Genomic DNA, 18199 nt, shown 5'->3' on the forward strand with positions numbered 1-18199 from the left:
CATCGACATTTGTCAAGGATCAGATGACTGTATCAGTGGGTGTTTCTTTCTGTGACTTCTGACCTGTACCATTGCTCTATGTACCTGCTTTTATGCCAGTAACATGCAGTTTTGTTACTATATCTCTGTAGCATAATTTAAAGTCACATATTGTGATGCTTCCAGCATTGCTTTTTTTTTTTTTAATTTGCTTACAACTGTTTTGACTATTCTGGATTTTTTATAATTCTAAGTGAATTTTCGGACAGTTTTTCTAGTTCTCTGAGGAATAACATTGGTATTTTAAGGGGGATTGCATTGAATCCCTATATCATTTTGGTAGTATGGCCATTTTCACAATGTTCTTATAATTAATTAATTCTGATTATTTTAATTAGAATTATTATAATTAATATTAAGTCTGCTGATCCATGAACATGGGAGGTCTTTCTACCTTCTGGAATTTTCTTCAATCTCTTTCTTCAGTGTTCTATAGTTTTATTGTAGAGGTCTTTTACCTCCTTGGTTAGATTTACTCCAAAGTAATTTTTTTAGGTTCTTGTGAATGGAATTGGTGTCCTGATTTCTTCTTCAGCCAATTTATTATTGTATATAGGAAATCTATTGATTTCTGTACATTGATTTTGTAAACTGCTAATTTACCAATATGTTTATTAGCTCTAGCAGTCTTTTGGTGGAATATTTTAGATCTTCTAGATATAAGATCATATTGTCTGCAAATAGTAATAATTTGACTTATTCTTTCCCTGTTTTTATCCCTGGTATTTCTTTCACTTGGTAGGCAACACTTTTTGAGTCCTTCATGGAAATGTCAATAATGTACGTAAGTCCTCTATACCAGGACTTGACATGCTACATAATGTTTTTACTTTTAATAACATACAAAATGTAGAAATTAATGTTAAATATTCCACAGGCAGAGAACTGACACGAATGTGGCTTGAATAGCCTTAAGAAAGACTTCAATATCATATGATTCACTGAGTGGCTTTTCTGAGTTACAGGTGACCATGGCATCTGAATCTCCTATGAAGATCCCCATTTGTTTAGTGGAAAACTGGAATGAGCAGCTGACAGTGAATTCAGAAGCCTTGAGGATTCTTGAAAATATATGTCAGCCTCTGGTGGTGGTGGCCATTGTAGGGACATATCGTACAGGGAAATCCTACCTCATGAATCATCTTGCAGGACAGAACTATGGTGAGTGTGGTCCAGGGACAAGGACAGTTGCTTGGAACCACAAATAGGACACTGATGTCACTTTCTCTAGGGTCATCTTAAGGAAGAGGCCAATCCCTCCCACTGAAGAAAATGTCTAATTCTTACCAGCATATTTATAACCTCTCACCTATCCAAAATTATCTCATCCTTTTGTCCGTTAATAAAGAGCTCCTCAACCTTATCAAAATATCTGCTTCACTGTTGTTCCTGGTGCCATCCACTCTCACCTGCTCAGTGGCTGAGCTCTAATAATCACTCCCTTTTTGCCCCCTGCATCCTTTTGTCCAAGCAACATGGCCATTTGGTGTAGAATGAAAATATAGTTAAGTATGTCCTTTTAAAATAAATGGATGAGCAGAAGGATGCACAGTAGGATCCCTCTATATCCAACATTCAAATTGAAATACCAGTCAATTTTTCTCTATTTATAGCAAATCTTTGATAAATTAACATGCTGCTCTTTTTTCATAGTCTTTTATAATATGCAAACTATAACACAGTACATAAAGCATATGTATACAACATTATTTATAAATATAAAGTGAAAATTACGTGATTACTAACTAGATCAGGAAAGAAAACTTAACCAATATTCAAAAGCCCAAATCATATCCTCTCGCACTCTCACCAAAGCTCAAAATATTTTGGTTTTCAGGGTACTCTCTACTCTTGCTTCTAAATAATGGTTCTGAAGTCTATTATGCAGTCTACAAAATTCTTAGTTCAGCCTTCTTTTGACTTTTATATAAAAGGGACTTTGATGTGTGAATTCTTGTTTGTTTTGCTTCTTTTGCTCAAGAAGAAGTTTATGAGCATCCTCTGTTGTAACACATATCTCTAATTTGTTTTAAGTACTTTATAGTATGCTTACATCTGAGGGTACCACAATTTATTTATCCATTTGTTGTTGATGAAGTGGTGTTATTCCATGGTTTATCTTTAATGAATAAGGTAGTTATAAATATTCTCATATTTATATCCTGGTGCAAATGTACAAAAACTTCCCTACTTCAACAACTAGCTGAACTCAACTTGAATCCAGAGGACACTGCAGCTCTCCCTGGTCAGATAAAAATACACAGGGAGACAGCACAGGATGAAAATTTTACATTAATTCTTTTTTTTTTTGAATGGTTTAAACTTTAATAAACCACCATAATAATAAAAATACATTTATGGAGGACTTTCTATATGTGATATAATTTTTATAGCATACATTAATTCTTAATGTGAAGTCTTTGAGCACTTGAAACAATAATGTGAATTTGGGGTACAAAGTGTTTTTTGAGAAAGATAACACTTGGATTATTTATCCTTGTGAAATAGTAGCGAACACTGTCCTTGTTTAACACTGTACATTCCTACAGATTTATCGCCTGTAAACCCTGGCAGCTTTACTTCTCAGGTGTCACTCTATGTTGTCTTCTCCTCTTTCTTCCCCCAGGGCTTCACAGTGAGGGCTGAGACCAAGGGCATCTGGATGTGGTGTGTGCCTCACCCCAGCAAGCCAAACCACACCCTGGTTCTCCTGGACAACGAGGTCCTGGGGGATGTGGAAAAGGTGAGGCAGAGAATCCTCTGGGCTCTTGATTCGTGTGCAATTCAATTGGCCACCTCTGTCCAACATCTGTGACATATTTTTATACCTGCAATCCAATTATGAATAAGGAAACTAAATTCCATTTCCTCGAATTTCTCTAGCAACCTAATATACTTTGGTTGTTTGATTCATTTGTTTTTTGCTGACAAGAACAATTTTAGGAGAGACAGTTTATATGGGGGTTCATGATTTCAGAGAACTTGGTCCATAGATAACTGGCTCCATTCCTGGGAGCTTGAGGTAATGCAGACCATCATGTGCAAGAGTGAGGCAGAAGAAAGTGGCTCACAGGATGATCAGGAAAAAAGGAAGAGACTCCACTTATCAGATACAAAATGTACTCCCCAAAGGCATGCCCTTAGGAACCCTCCTCCTCCAGCCACAACCTACCCACCTTCAGTCACCACTCAGTTAATCCCCTCAGGGCATTGATTCACTGACTGGGTTAAGGCTCTCATAATTCAATAATTTCTCCTCTGAACCTTTTTGCATTGTCTCACACATAAGCTTTTAGGGAACACCTCACATCCAAACCATTACTTTGGTAAATTAGGACAGGTCTTCTCTTTTTAATACTGGGATGTACAATTTAATTTAATAAATACACACCAAACAGCAGAACCACTGGCAGACTCAACGACTTGTAATGGGATTTGAGTAGGATCTGGATCTCTTTTAAAGCCTTTTAGGTCTTGCCATTGATCTCATTAAGTCTGGCCAGTTTTCACTCTGGCCTGCACACTCACTGCTTCAGTGAAATTAAAGAACTCTGTGCTCTACAACTGAGGCTTGCTGCTGCTGGTCCTTCCACTTGCTGGATCCCTGCATATTCTACAGCTCTTTAAAAAACAGCTAATAACTTCTTGCTCTGAATCCCCAGAGCAATTATTTACATTCATGGACCTCCCCACCCCACTCTCCACTGTGTTTCTTTTTCTCCCTCTCCCTCCTTCTACCCTCCCCTCCCTCCCTCTCTCTTCCTCTCCCTCACCCTCTCCCTTTCCCTCCCTCTCTCCCTTCCTCCCTCTTTCTTTCTGTAAAATAATTTTGGTTTCCGCTCCTCACAGATTATCATTTGGTCTGTGTTTATATGTATTATGTGTATCTGCGCCTCCATAAAGTGATATTCCTGTGAGCAGAGACTGTCAGAACTTTGTATTTACAAAACCAAATGCAGGGTGTGGCATTTTGTCAGATGTCAAAAAAAGTGTTTTTCAACTTAATTGAAAAGTGATTGCATCCTTACTACAGCCATGATGAAGATGAAATTTGTCGTGAGTTATTGCACACTTATTTTGAGTCACCTACAATGTTTTAGGTATTTCATTAATTATTTTATGCACATTGAGAATGACTTTCATTTGTCTTCATAGCTACACAAACTAATATTTTGAGAGAGACAAATATAAATATCAATAATGGGATTTAAATTTAGCATTATCTTAAAATTTTGTTATTTCACCTATATTCAGAAAGAGTAAAAGAAAGAATGAATAACTTTAAATGAACAAATGAATGAAGAGTGGACTTCTAAGTTCTTCTCTCGTGTGCTTCCTGGGGTGACCCTAAGAATGACTCCTGGATCTTTTTCCTGGCAGTGCTTCTCAGCAGCACCTTTGTCTACAACAGCAAGGGCACTATTGACCACCAAGCCCTGGAGCAGCTACAGTATCCTTCCAAGAACCAATCAGTCATGTCTTATCGAGGGAGGTTAAGAGAATAGCAACCGAGACTGTTCCTTCTATCTTCTAACTTGATTGTCTTGGTTGAGTAAGAGTAGACCCTGGAAAAAAAAGGGAATGTTCATAAAACTTGTTGCTAAGTGATCTGGAAATTGTGATGTTTCTCTTTCCTTAGCTAAGATCCCAGCTATGTGACTGAACTAACGCAACTAATCAGGGCAAAGTCTGACCCCACACCAGATGAAGTAGAGGACTCCTCTGAGTTTGTAAGTTTCTTTCCAGACTTTTTGTGGACTGTTCGAGATTTCATGATGGAGCTGAGGATGGATGGACACCCCATCACAGAAGATGAGTACCTGGAAAATGCCTTGAAGCTGATTTCAGGTATCCAAGAGTGGCCTTGGTGCAGGGAGGTTCAATAAAGTAGTGGGATCAACTAAACCCTGACTTTCATTGCTCAATATACCTGTTTATTTGAGACTGGATTGAGGCCCTTGCTAGTGGTGATTTGTTGGGGTTTAAGTGTGCAGAGTTTAGCTCCCTCAGCCTGACACTTTGCAAGAAGCTGTGGTTGTGATTTAGGTCAGCTGAAGGCATGCCTCGCTAGGAGGAGGAAAAGTCCTCTTCCCCTTATCACAAGACACAAGCTTCTGCATGGTTTGGCCTAGAGGAAGAAGCTTCCTGCATACTGGACCTGGGAACAGTACATTCGGGGATTAGATAATGTCTACAAAGAACTTTGGGAGGGTACTTATCAAATGAACAGGAACAATCTGAATTTAGCTCTGTGTACCCGCTGAGACATGATATTTGTGCAATGTAGATGAAATGTTACTGAAGAATTACTTGCTTTGTTAGAAGAAGAATATAAAAGAAACATGCAAATAAACCTCAGCATGCAGTTGCAATTGCTGCCTTGGCTCTGCATCCCCTGTGTCCCGGTGATTTCGCAACCCTTACCCAGGGACCCGAACACACTAGACGTTCACAGTGATTGATGATTGACAAGTGACCATGATTTTCATATTTATTTAAAAAAAGTCTCCAGAGGCTAAGGTTTATATTTACTAAGGAAATTTAGGGCTCAGTGTTCTACCCATAATTTTAGAATAATCAGTATCATGAAAAATAATGAGGATTACAATCAATGCTACCACTTCTAAGGCTCATATATTTGTTACTTATGAAGTGTAACTGATCCTTGTATTTTGAGGAAAAGAGTTTATCAAACTAGAAATGAGTAAACCTACAATCACAGGAAATGTAAGGATCTACTTTTAAAGATATTTCACTCATTATTCTAAAGTATATAGTAACATTCTTCAGAGAAAAGATGTTTGTATAATGAATCGTTCATGGAGGGGGGGAAACAGTGTTAAATACCTCCAGGATTACTGGAATTTGGGTCCTCTTCATTTTACTTTTGGACAACATCACTTTATTTATCCCACAGGCTTACATTATACTATTATACATTATACTATTACACTATACTATTATACACTTACACATTATACACTTACATTATACTATTATATATTAATACTATTATACTTACTATTATATTATAAATTTATCACATGAGTATATTTAGCAGAGTACATGAGTACTGGTACTTATCAATACCCATGTTTATTCATTCTTTGAACTAACATCTATTTTGAACAGCAGATTTATACCAGAAAATCTCTGTAAGACAAAGTCAAGTGCAATACAATCTGACATCAAGAAGTACACATTACATTGAAATTCACTTACTTTGGACTTTTCTGCTGAAGGAAATTCTAGACATAATTATGGTGTGCAGATTTTGGGCTTGGATTGTGAACCATTTTTCTCTACAGTTTTGGGTATCATCTTTCCTCCTCATGTTACTTTTCCCAGGAACATCTTGGCCTGATGTCTAGTATTATTTTACTGAAGAGCCCACATCTTATTTATGACATGGGATTAAATTATCATAAAAGTCTTTCTGACAATTTTTGGGATTAATCAGTCATTTCAAACTTTTAATAAATAATTTATCTGCCACTATACAAGGGGTAAAGAGACAATTTATAGGTTTCTTCACTAGAGATGAGTGTCTCTACAAAAGTACTTCCTTGACTCTCAGTTCTGATAAAAAAAATGATGTTCAAGTTAACTGAACACTGCTTTTTTAAATTGAATAATGAAAGATCAGTGGCTTGGGAGCTACAGTTAGGCAAAGATTCAATATTCTTAGAAAAGTCTTCAATCCCTTTTCCTACAGGCTTGTCTACTCAATGAGTGTTCTTTTTACAGGAAAGAGTGAAAAAATCCAAAATTCCAACAGGGCTAGAGAGTGTATCAGATGTTTCTTTCCAAGACAAAGGGCTTTGATTCGCCTGTTATCCCACATTGATAAAGTTCCACAAAACCAGCTGGAAAGGAATTTCAGGTGCAATTAAAAAACTTCTGTTGCTATGTCTTCACCAATGCAAAGACCAAGACCCTGGGAGGGGGAATCATTGTGACTGGAAATCCTGAGTTTCTATTGTCCCAAAGCATGGCTCTGGGGAGTTCAGCATGTAGGATAATATTGTGATTCCTTTGTGAGTTTGTCAGTAATTCTGTTTGCTTCTATAAAGGCATGTGGAGAAGCAGACATTCATGCCACACACAGAAATGCATTTTTCTTAAAGTTTTTATATCTGAGGACTAGTTGAAGCTTAACACATCTCATTCAATTAGTACACTAAGGGTACCATCAGAAGCTACTACTAAAAAAAGAAAATCTGTAAGTTGAGGGAAAGTTCCATAGGATTAAATGTTTCCCTGTGAGAATATACAAGATATTTTATAAATTGAAACTAGTCAGAAAAGAATCAGCAGGTCATGAGTCCCATGCCAGCTCATTGTGTGTTTGAGAAACAAATTTAAACAGCATTGGTTTCAGGAGCATGTGTTCTATGCAATCATGAAGTCCCGATGTGGAGATGGGCCTACGCTTGTTTCCAAACTCTATGTTGCTTTCTGTAAACTTTTGATGATATTTTTTCATTTTTATTTTAAATCAAGACTCACAAATTATGTAATTTACTTCCTCTAATAAATTCTTTTTCATTAAAAAAACTCTTGATTTCAATCTGTAATTGTGTAATGGGGTGAATGTGAGAACTATAAAAGGAGTGTATAGGAAAGACAATATTATTAAATAGTGATTTATTCTTGGAGGACACAAAAAAGAAAAAGTAGTAAGTACACTAGAAGAAGAAGAAAACATGAGATAAACAGTGTTTTTGAGTTTTTTTTAATAATGCCAGTACTTAAAGCTTATAAAAATGACGAGTAAGATTTTTCATATACTCCATGTCACTCAGGGTTGGAGACTCTGGTGGAAACCTACATAAATTCATCAAGAAAGGAACCATTCCTTGCTTGAAGAATGCAGTGACCACTCTGGCCCAGTGTGAGAACTCAGCAGTCCTGCAGAAGGCAGCTGACCACTACAGTGAGCAGATGGCCCAGCGGGTGCAGTTCCCCACAGACATGCTCCAGGAGCTGCTGGCGGTGCACACAGCCTGTGAGAGGGAAGCCATCACAGTCTTCATGGAGCATCCTTCAAGGATGAGAAGCTGGAGTTCCAGAAGAAGCTGGTGGTAATTGTCTTTTTTATTCATCCTCCCTGATTCCTCTTCTTCTGCAACAAGACTTGGACTCTTTAGATTCCAGAGTTTGCATCATTCTCATCATAGAAAGAACTTTGTGTGTGTGTGTGTGTGTATGTGTGTGTGCAACTGAGCTCTTCACAATACTGTGCATTCTTTCTATAAAAGATGGCACTTAATTTTGTATTGCTGCAAAACAAATTATCAAGCAATTAGCAGATTAAAGCAAAATGAATGTGTTAGCTCCCAGTCAGATGTCTGCACAGGGTGTGTGAGTGCTCTGCTCAGCGCGCCACCCACTTAAAATAAGGACTCAATTTGCCTTAGTTCTTACCTTGGTGCTCTGGGGAAGCCCTCTCCACTTTCAAACAAGCAAGCACCCATGAAAACCTTCTCTAGCCTCTCTGATTTCCTCTTATGCCACAGTAGGAGAAAACTGCTTTTAAAAGTTTGCGTGATTAGATGATGTCCTATGGAGTACTCTCCATTTTTTAAAGTCAACCTGTGCTGTGTAACACATTAGAACTATAGAATTAATCTCCATCATATGCACACTTCCAGGGATAAGGCGGGGTGTGGACACCAAGGGAGAAACTGGGACTGCCTAATTCTGCTGACTAGAGGCCACCTTCACTGGAAGTTTGACTTTCAGTCTATCTAGAACTGACACAACTCTGACAAAAATCTCTTAGGAAATCTAGTGGATTGTAATTTGCAAGTACAAACAATCAAAATATTTAAACTCTCAGTGAAAGAATATATGAAGGGTTCAAAATTCTTTTCAGAATGCACTCAACTCATTCCTTGGGGAATTATTTGCCATGTATATAATTTCAATCACAGCAACCCATATTTCCTGACAAATTTACTTCTAGTCCAAATTTAGCTTTTTATTGGTTACTTTAGTGTTTGTGTCTTCATTAATACCACAGCTGAATAAACCATCAAGTTTATGTTTTCCAGCTCCATCATTTTACAGAGATTGGAGTTGACCCCAAGGGAGTTAAGGCAATTTTCCATTGCACGGAGAATTGACCAGACCTGGGACTGAGGCGCGTCTCCTGGCTGCTTTCCATGTCCCAGACCACTCTGAGGCTGTCAGACTGCTTCTTCCAAGAGGATCTCAATTAGACCTTCCTTCTAACAATTTCTTTTTATCTTATTCCTCTACATTTACCTTCCAGGACACCATAGAGAGAAAGAAGGAAGCTCTTTTTGCTGCAGAATGAGGGGGCATCCTTCAAATTCTGTTGGGATTGGCTGATGCGGCTTTTAGCACCCCTAATGCAAAGCATTTCAAGAGGAGAATTCTCTATTCCTGGAGGCCACAGTCTACTCAGGAGCAAAGGGTAGGGGGGTGGAACAGAGCTACAAGGTAGTGCCCTGGAGAGGAGTAAAGGTAAGGAATAAGGGGATTGAGGGGGACGGCCAACAGAGTGTGGTCAGAGGGTCTGTGCTGTTCCTTTGCAAACTCTAAGCTCACAGAACCATTTATGAAACAAAGGCAAAGAATGGCAATATGTTGACATTTATATCATTTTATATTCGCTACCCAGTAGACGCTCTTAGATAAACTGAAAATAGTTCTTCCCAGGGAGGATTTAGAACCAGGAATTCAGGTGAAACCAACCATTTCTTTTATTTATCAAGAATGGTAGTTTTTTAGGCCAATTAAGAAGATACAATATGAAGGGAATAACTTTGTTCTCATGAAATGTATCATACTTCAAGTGGGTAAAATAATATTCAACAGGATATGATGTATTAACACTATTTTTTAACGGTAACTGGGTGTGTGCTGATTGATAGTAACATTGAGGATGATGAGGAGCAGTTGTTAACACACATTGAACATTCACTTCCTACACCAGGTACAGTTTTAGGTCATTTCTTGCATTATCAATTTAATTCTGAGAATCATGTAAACTAGGTGCTACTTTCTTCCTATGCAGTAATGAAATGTAATGCATGAGGATCTAATAAGTGGCTGAAGATCACACAGCCAGCCAGTGACAGAGCTGATAGGGCAGCCTTTAGAAACTCTGAATTCTTTTCTTCTTTTAGAATTCTCCTGCCGTTTTCCATGATGGCTGCAGCACTTCACATCCCCCAGCTGTTCTACAAGGTTCCCTTTTCTCTACATCTCAGCAACTTCTGTTCTCCTTTGGTTTATTGATAATAGGCATCCTCACAGATGTGCTATGATCTCATTGTGGTTTTCACTTGAGTTTCACTGGTATTAGTGATGTTGAGCACTTTTACAATTATCTGTTTTGCATTCGAATTTCTTCTTTTGAAAAATGTCTATTCAGGTCATTTCCCCACTTTTTAATCAGATCATGTATTCTGTTTTATTTTTTACTCTTACGTTGTAGGAGTTTCTAATATACTTTGGAATTAACCTTTTATCTTATGAATGGTTTGCAAATATTTCTCCTGTTCTACATATTGTATTTTTCATTTTGTTTATAGTATTTGAGCAGTGAAAAACTTTAGATTGATGCAGTCCCACTTACTTATTTTATTTTTGCTTTTGTTGCCTATGCCTTGATTTTAAATCTGAGAAATCATTGAGAAGGCAAATGTCAAAGGGTTTTCCCCCTAATTTTTTTTTCTAGGAGTTTTTCAGGTTTCAGTCTTATGTTTAAACCTTTAATGAATTTTAGTTTGTTTTCACATAAGGTATAAGACAATGGTCCAATTTCCTTCTTTCTTGCGTCTTTATTCTGTTCTATTGGTATTTGTGTTGGTTTTTATTCCAATACCATGCAGTTGTGATTAGTAAGTAATACAACTATATATATATATTATATATGCAACAGAACATTATTTAGTTATTAAAAAAAAGTCCTGCCAATGATGACAATATGAATTAACCTAAAATCATTTTACTAAAGGAAGTGAGTCAGACACAGAAAGACAAATGCTGTATAGTTCACATTCAGTGGCACCATAACATGCAGCTGTAGATGAGTAAGTCCTGCACAGCAGATGTATAAATGTGACTGTAGACAAAATAATCTCTTATGTATCTTAATGCTACTAAGAGAGTCGACCTCATCATTCTCATGAATATAGAAAATGTAACTGTGATGTAATCAATATGAAAATTGGCTTGATTGTAGGAACCATATACCAATGCAGACATATATCAAACCTCATGTTATATACCTGCAATGTATACAGTTTTTATTTTTTAATCTCAGCAAAGATAAAAAGAAGTCAGAAGGCAGCTTAGAAAAGTTAAGGGGTACAATAGTTGGGAGATACCAGTCAAGGAAACTCTTTTCTTCTTTTGGAATCCTCCTACTGGGATCCTAGTAAAGAAAGGCTAGAACAGAAAAAAACAGATGTGCACATACCACAAATAATGGAGGGGGCATGTGTTTGTAGACCTACTCCTACATCTGACCAGGGCTGCAACCTGGGGTTGCAACCTGCAATTGAGGAGCATTCATGGGAAAGGAGGCTGGGAACCTAGGAAGGAGGTTTTCATGTCTCAACAGAAAGCATGAACTTCTGTTGTTCCACAGAAGGGAAGAAATCACTATGGAGCCCTAATTAGAAGGACACAAAATTTAGAGTCAGTTTTATGGTTTTATTGAATACTACCATTCTCATCTAAAGACCAGATTTTTGATGCCTAAAGAGTTTTTGTTCCTTCTTGTTTCCCCAGGCAAAGAGGTCCTCCAGAGCTTCCTACATCCACTGTATGCCATAGAAAATCCATCCTGCAGTCAGATGAAGCCCTCACTAATGGAGAGAAGGCCACAGCAGGTATAGGAGAGGTCATAGCTCTCAGGGGGTGGGGAGGTTCCTGCACAGATCTTAACTGACTGGACAAGAAAACCTTCCTGAAACCAGAAGCTTCCTCCTGCTATGGAACACAGGCTCTGCTAAATCTGAGAGCAAGACGGGAGTGTGTTAAATAGCTCTCCATCACATTTGTAAACATAAACTCTTGCAATCATGGGTAATGGGCTAATTGAGAGATTTCCCTCTTGCCTTTTCTGAAATCACCTTGGTGTGCTAACCTAGGAGACTAGAATGCAAGCCTGTTGTTTTTTCTCTCTTTCTAAAATCTTTGTGGAGCAGATGAGCGGGCCAAGAAGGAGGCAGCTGAGAAGGAACAGGAGCTTCTAAGACAGCAGCAAAAAGAGCAGCAGGAATGGATGGAGGCCCAAGAGAGAAGCTTTCAAGAAAATATGGAACAGCTTAAGGAGAAGATGGAGAGAGAAAGTGAGAACATTCTGAGAGAGCAGGAAAGGGTGCTGGAGCACAAGCTGAAGGTGAGTCTCTACAGGGCCTGGCAGGATGTGACAGACACTGCCTGTTTCCTCAGGATGGGATGGGACAAAATGTTAGATGCAGACAGCATTCCAAAGGGACACTCAAAAGGTAAATGTTTCACTGACACGGACACCTCAAGTGCACCTGGATCCTAATGAAGCCTATAAATCTAGGAGACTCCAGCACTTTGTGTATTGATAGACTTTGGAGGGTACAAATAATAATCCCCAGGGTGGTGGATTACTCTTTGTTGAGATTATGTGCCCCAATTGAAGACGATTCTGGCACAACCATCTAAGAGACCTAAAATAGATCTTTCTGGTCTGTATGCATCAGATTTGGCCTCATATAAAATAAGGACAATGAAAGATCAGAAATCGTTCCACTTGCTTCTGTGTCTTCCTGGTTCATCTATATTAGTGCCATTAAGAGTAGCCAGAGGATTCCTGATAGGAAATTATAAAATGAGCCATCTTTTATTTTAATAACATTTTACTATGGCTTTTTTTAAAGGATATTGTGTCATATCAGTTTTATTCAAGAAAAATTTAAATATAAAAAATAGTTATCAAAGAATATGAGTTTATTTCTAAGAGAAATTATTTTTATTGAATTGAAGAAATAAGAAACAATGAAGACAATATGAAATGATTTCTAAAAAAGGCTTAAGTAAAGCAAAAAGCTAAATATCAATGTGAAGAAAATATTTGCAATTCATATTTAGTCATGAAGGTTTTTAAGTCATGTTGAGCTCTTGTGGAAAATGACCAACAACCACATTGTTTAAATAGAAGGAAACATGAAGAAAATTTCCTTTATACTAAAGCTAATGCACAAAATAAAACTGTGAAGCACATAGTTTTGCCTTCTAAATGGGCAGTGATGAACAGTTTTAGTAATATACATCAAAAATTAAAATGCACATACCTCTGATCTAGCAATTGCATATACAGGAAATTCGCTTATGTGTCTTTTTTACCCAATTGTAAATGATTTTTGTAGTGGTTTACTTATTTCAGTGTCATGATAATTACAAAAGACTAGAAGCAACTGAAAGTCCCTGTGTCAGGTACTGATAAGGGAAATAATAGGACATATTTTCAGAATAATACTCTATAATCATTGTAAAAAGTTGGGGAGTTGTATATGTAGGGGAACATCTCCAAGTTTTAGCATTAATGAATGAAACATGTAGAAAATGTGAATACTTAAATTTATAAAATATTCAATATGCACATATGTTATAACCTACCTGTGAAAAATACAAAACAATAGTGTATATGTCACAATAGGAAGGCACCTGTATAGTTGAGGTGAAAGAAGAGAGCACGACTAACTTTACATCATATATTCTTCCATGCCTTTAACACTTTGTATGGATTTTCTACATTCAAACAAATACAAGCATAATTGGCAAAACTGAAAATGAAAGAATATGTGTTTGGGAAATTCCCAGGACAGGATGAAAGTGGGTTTAGTACTACTAGAAAGAGCAAAAGTCAGCTCCACTAGAAAAGACTGCTCCCAAGAACAAGGAACTAGAAAACACAAGACATTCTGATTTTTTTGGTTTTCATTGTGACCTTTCAACAAGGCCTTAAACATCTATTCCCCAGAATATGATTTTCAAATTAGGTTTAAGGAGAACTGGATCCAAGAGTTGCAACCATTGAATCCTTCTGTCAAGTGTTACCCTGACCTTGATCCCCTTCCATCTTTACTCCAACCCTTTTCCTGTGGATTGCTTTCTCCATGATGGCTTCAGTCTTCAAATCACTCCTCCCCTCTGGAACCACAGCACCAACAGCTACAAAATTAGAACCCTCCACCTATAAGTACAGAGATTCTCTCTTTCCCAGGATCTCTACACACCTCCTAAAAGCTCTCTTGCTAGAAGATCTCATGACTGCCAATCCTGATGCATGTGCCTGCCTCAGTGACAGGGAGTCCTGACCGCCAGCCCTACTTCATCTGAGTGGAATAGTACCTGGTGGAAAAGGCCATGGGAAAAAGGACAAGAACAAACTCAGCACTTCCACTGTTCTCTGAACTCTTGCAGCTGAAGAGATTCTGCACACATATCTGCAGTCCTAGGAGTCTGTGACTGATGCAACTTCACAGACAGATAAGACCCTCACAGAAAAGGAAAAGGAGATCAAAGATGAGCAGAGACAAAGAGACTACATACTCAAAAAAAATCTCTAAAGTTTAAATATTTGGGTAAAACTGTTACCATTAAACTAAGTAAAAATCACATAGGCTGTCTTGGCTCCTGAAGCCATTTCTGAGAATGTTGTATGCAGTCACTAGCATCATGGCTACCCCATCGAAAAACAGTCGTAGAACATTCCCTCTGTCTATTACATGTAACATCATTGCAATGATAAAAACTTTACAAAAAGATCTTCTGAAGAATCAATCTGCAGCTTTGGGAGGTCCTGCTCTGTGAAACACTGGGGACAGCAATGGCTAAGTTGTACCGCAGACTCTGGCCTTAAATGAGATGAGGCAGAATCCTCTCCATAGTGGGGTGGGGGAGGCAGCGGGTTCTCACCCTGAGCAGGGCACAGTTGGCCTTAGCTTCCAGGCCTGCCATTCCTCATGCCTTCTTCATAGAAGGATATCAGGTGCTGTTTCTTCTCTGGCCCATCTCACACTCTAAACCCCACAGACTTTATCATTTATACCAACCCTTGTATCATTAACAAATGCTTGTTTATTGATTCACAGACAAATCTCTGAAATCACCACCTGTCCAGGTGATTCATTCAGATTAGGGAAATTCACATGCTTGTTAATCACCCCTGGTTATAAACTGGGATCAACATCCAAACACACAGCATCTGTTTATTGTAATTAGCTGAAGTAAATTGCATGAATAAATAATATCCCACACAAGTTCCAAGCTGCTATTGTCATCAACTTTTGTCTCTCTAATTTGTGAGCAGGATAAAGCACCTTTTCTAGTTCCAGTGGCTGCCATAACCCAGGTTTCTCTCCCAGTATGAGGCCCAGTACAACCCTTCATTCCAAGCAAATTGTTTATCTAAACACCATAATGTACATGGTTATGCAAATAACTGATCTATGCCCAGCTGAATCCTTATATGTCAGTTTTGTACATAGTTACTTCATATTAACCAAATAACAACTGGTCTAACAAGTTAGTGACCAGTTGAAGATTCTACCTAATGTTTCAGAAGTTACTCAGAAATTGTGTCTTCAAATAAATCTTTTCCTTTTTAAGTGGAAAATTCTTCTTTTCTATGTGTATTTCTATTATTAAAAATACTTCATTAAAAATAAACTCATAATACAGGAAAACTCAGAAAAAAAATAAGCAAAACTCACTGACCCCTTCAATTAGCTGACGATTTTGTAAACTTAAGAGTTTATATTCTTCTGAGGTTTTATCATGATGAATTTATAAGTACTTTTTTTCCAGATGAAAGCACACTAAATGGACCTAAAAGTAAGTCATTCTTAACCAATGTTTCCAAATTTATTTTCAGACAATAAATTTACTTTATCTGGAAATAATTTTAATGGATAGATGAAAAATTCAGTTCCTTTACATATAAATATCACAGAGAGATTCAATTTTCCCTAGAACTATTTTTGATTTGCTTGAGAGAAACATAAATTTTATTGGTCTGAAGGTAATGCAGCTGATTTCCTAGTCTTACACCCTTTTCAAAGTAGCCTGGCCCTACTTTCACTTTCAATCTCACTTATAGGGAGAAATTAAAATTTCAATTTATGTCCTGAAATGGACCCTAGAATTTATTTCAGGGAAAGTCTGGAAATAATTTTGTTGTTTATCATTTACAAAACCAGGAAGCTGACAGGTTAAAAAAGTTAAAGAAGGTGAGAACAAATTGGCAACCCATCTTAGTGATAGCCTATGAAAGAATCTTATTTTGAGTTTGAGGGTGGCCTGGAGACTGTGCACATTGTCCATATGAAGACCACTCAGTGCACATCAGGCCTCACCCACTGACTCTCCCCAAGTACATATTCCTGTCCCCAAAAGGCTGAGGGGCTTTCCCATCAGGCTCTGTGCAAGTCAGTGAACCCATTTCCTAGAAGACTCAGAATGCCCAGGAGTGAGGTGGTACCCTGGGGAGTGCAGTGACCCCATCACTGATGTGGTATTGTGCCAACATCTGATTTAATGGTAGCCTCTTTGGCAGGGAAAGTTGTGCTGATCTGTGAGAAATGACAGAGCAACTTCAGATTCTGGTCCTTGAGGTTGCAAACTTCCCAACAACCCTGTGCCTCATCTCACAGACTCCATTTCCTGCTTCTTCAGGAATAGTGTGAAACCTCAGTGGTTAATGCAGGAAGAAATGCTTGTAGTTTCGATTTCAGTTCTATTTATTTTCACTTGCTTTTTGACTGGCTGTAATACCCTGTTTGCTTTTCAGCTCTTAAGAAGACAGGTTAGTTTTCTGAGGCGCCAGCTGAGGATGAAACACAAGCAGTGAATAAAGGCAACTGAGAACGTGCAGAGTCCCTGCCAGGTGAGTTTGCTGCAGACCTGCCACCCATGAACTTGTCCCTCAACTAAAAACAACAGCAAATTCCATTCTGGGGTTGCATTGCAATGTGCAGGAAGACCATGGGAGGCCACTGGGAAGAGTCCTCTGGCATTTGACAAGGGCTGTGTACCCCTCCCACCCCCCAGCTCAGCTGCTATCTCTGCAGAGGCAGCAGGGAGGGGAAGTGTGCTCCCTCCTCCTGTCCTCAGTGGTCTCCTGACTTATTCCTCTACTTGCCCTCAACACAGTCCATGAGAACCTGCATTCTCTCTCATTTTCCTGGAGGCCTTACCTTATTCCCTGCTTATGTTCTTCTGAGGACTTCTCATTATCAGATAAAGGTTGATTATTTTGTTCAGTATCTGTTTCCCCACAGGAACAGAGATCCTTGAGACAGCAATTTGCATTCACTCAGTAAGCTCATTGACAATGGATCTCTAGAACAGTATCCAGCATGTGGCAAGTACTCAAAACATATTACTTGACTTAATGAGAGAAGAAGTTCTTTTGTAATGCTTAATAATATTTCTAACCAGTGTTCATCTCTACCATTTCTCATTCTGCCTCTACTTACCTAAAAATATTCATATTCTCAGGGCTCTGACATCAGTGCTTTGCTTTCCTCAATCTCTTCTGAAAAATCTCAGGCAATGCTTCTAGTACTTTCTCCACATTTTTAAAAAATATTTATCTTTAAGTTGTAGGTGGACACAATACCTTTATTTTATTTTTATATGGTGCTCAGGATCGAACCCAGTGCCTCATGTGTGCTAGGTGAGCGCTCTATCTCTGAGCTACAATCCCAGACCTCTCTCGACATTTTTTAAATTGGTGCATTATAGTGGTACATAATGATGATATTTATTATTAAATATTTGTACATACACATAATATAATAATATAATTTGGTCAATTTAACTCCCTAGCACTCCTCTTAACCTCCTCAGTTAGACTTACTTTGCTGAACATAATGGTCTCATGTTCTATTTATTTTCCTGCAAATTACATGATTCATTTTTTTTTTAATGACTGAATGTATCTCCAGTGTGTATATATATCACACTCTCTTTATCCGTTCATTTGTTGATGGTTACCCAGGCTAGTTTCATAGTTTGGGATCATGAACTGTGCTGCTATAAACATGGTTATGGGTGTATCACTACAGTATGTTGACTTTAATTCTTCAGGGTAAATACCAAGAAGTGGTATAGTTAGCTCATATAGTGGTTCTATGAC

General features: G+C 38.0%; 1 pseudogene; it reads left to right on the forward strand.

Moving 5' to 3' along the window:
- The first annotated feature begins 1010 nt into the window (after positions 1-1010).
- On the forward strand, positions 1011-16909 carry LOC113193010 (guanylate-binding protein 7-like; annotated as a pseudogene).
- The last annotated feature ends 1290 nt before the right edge of the window (positions 16910-18199 follow it).

This window comes from Urocitellus parryii, chromosome 11 (genome assembly GCF_045843805.1).
Source record: "Urocitellus parryii isolate mUroPar1 chromosome 11, mUroPar1.hap1, whole genome shotgun sequence".
NCBI classification, from domain to species: Eukaryota; Metazoa; Chordata; class Mammalia; order Rodentia; family Sciuridae; genus Urocitellus; species Urocitellus parryii.